This window comes from Maylandia zebra, linkage group LG4 (genome assembly GCF_041146795.1).
Source record: "Maylandia zebra isolate NMK-2024a linkage group LG4, Mzebra_GT3a, whole genome shotgun sequence".
In the NCBI taxonomy this organism is placed as follows: domain Eukaryota; kingdom Metazoa; phylum Chordata; class Actinopteri; order Cichliformes; family Cichlidae; genus Maylandia; species Maylandia zebra.
In genome coordinates this window covers 9,843,270-9,845,554 of record NC_135170.1, presented here as the reverse complement: position 1 = coordinate 9,845,554, position 2,285 = coordinate 9,843,270, and positions in this window count along the sequence as shown.

Here is a 2,285-nt window from a genome sequence, read left to right as displayed (position 1 = left end):
GAGTCTTGGGGAGCAAGGGGGATAAATTGTGCATCTATTGTTAACCACGCTGTAAATAAACGCACTGTTTGAATCGGAGAGTCCTACATCTTGGGTCCTCCTTCCCACATCCCCACGGTTTGCCCTGGCAAACCCTGACAGTACATGTGTGTTACTTTACAGACTCGCTATCAGAACTTTGTCACTCTGAGTCAAACGATTTGATACAAAGAACAAAGCACAGCAGAGATCACAGCAATTTCTAAGATCAAGACAAATTAGATCTGTGACACAGAACAATGTCCGTCTAGGCCACCGGTGGAAGAGTCCTGTCTTTGTGACATGTGAAGCACGAGTAATGAAGAGTTGTGCCCATTCGTGAATGAGATGGCACCGCTGGGAGATATTGCTCTGTTTCAATATGACAAAGAAGCTCACTGAGAGGCACAAGGTCACTGACAACCCCTGGGGGAACTGCTGCAGTGCTATGCATGCACAAACACAACACACAAACACACTGCATTGGAGTGAGGGAGTATGAATATGATACCTTATGTGTTATGCTTGAAGGTTAATGAGATGAGAAATGGTTGACAAAGGGTGGATGGCTTTTTGTTGGCAGTCTAGCTAATGTTTCACAAGCAGGAAGCAGGCTTACATGATGGGTGTTAAACATTTGAGAACACACATGCTACTTCCTGTGGACACAGAGAAACAGTGAGACGATGCAGTAACATGTAACAGTTAAACATCCCAAAGACATAAAGATCAGGTACTAAAGTACAAGGATGAAGAGGTTTCAAGCATAAAAATGAAGAAGGGGCGAACAGATGTGGATTGAATTCCATGGAGGTTTATGACCCAGGAGAAATCCCTACAGTGAAAGGAACAGAACAGAAAGTCTCTTTGAATCATGCACATGACTCATATTTAGAGCTGCAGCCACTCGGTGGGCTGACACAATATTTCTATGCAATAATATCACTTGAGTATTATAAGAAAAAGACCAGATTAATTACAGTATTTCATTGAGGAACTGTGTGGTTTTTTAAAAAAATAAAATAAAACAACACTGACTATTGTCAGTATATAACTTTTGTGTTTGTTGAGCATGCATTACCAACTTGAATATATTTTGTCCACAGTGACAAGACCTCCTACTCCTCTCTGCAATAATATTCTCCCAAGGACATAACGTTTTTTGGGGGGCTCCAGCTGCCAGTGTTAGTAGGGGAGACCGGGGATAGTTGTAACATGGGTCAGTTGTAACACTTCCAATTTCTCCAATCAGGGCTAAGTTTCAAATGATGTGACTCATCCTGTGCATGCCCAATTCAGTTCTGCTATCACATGTGAAAAATCAGCACATTTTGTCAAACACAGACAATTTAACATGAAAAAAAGTTATTTGTATGCCAAAAAGTAAGTTTTTCTACTTTATTTCAATTTCTAATAGCATTATCTGCTTTGCAGTTAAACTCATCAAACTTAAATTATGTTATTTGTATGTCTATGGGGATATATTCTGTGTAGGTCTTTAGTGCTAATGTTTTAGCCGTTGGCTGTAATGTTAGCTAGTTCATGGCTATAGGAGTCTGGGTCAGTTGTAACAGCAACAGTCTGGGTTAGTTGTAACAATAATGCAGATGTTACAACTTACCACACTATTACTTTAACTTATATTAAACAAGTTGGGGCAACGACATCAGCAGAGAGAGGTTCACTGGTCGCTTTTGTATATGCGGTTAATGCCATTGGCAACACAATTCCTCCACTGTTTGTGTTCCCACACATACATTATGCAGACCTCTGTGTCAGAGATGGACCAGTAGGAAGTACTGGTAGTGGAAATAAGTCAGGATGGATGCAAGAAACAGATTTCCTCATCTTTCTGAAGCACTTTGCAAACCACACCAAGGTAAACCATGATAAAAAGTAATGGAATTGCGATGCTGGTGAACAACTACATTTTTTCAGCTTCATTGTTATGTTCAAAATTGGTGCAAGAGTTGTAGGTTATAATGCCCACTGAGCCAATGAGGCCAAACTCAAGGAAGACCAACCAAAATTAATGAAATATTCAGTTGCAGAAAATTCCATAATTTGTCTTTTTTGGGGGGTTGGAATATGTTCAAAAGCTAGATTTCTGCATTCTGTCACACACACACAGCTACATAAATGGATGTAAGTGCATTCATGTGTTGAATAAAAAAGATTACATGTTAATGTTTTGTTAGTACCCTTATTTCATTGTGTTACATTTCACCCCAGGATATGTTACAACTAACCCAGACTATGGGGTTAAT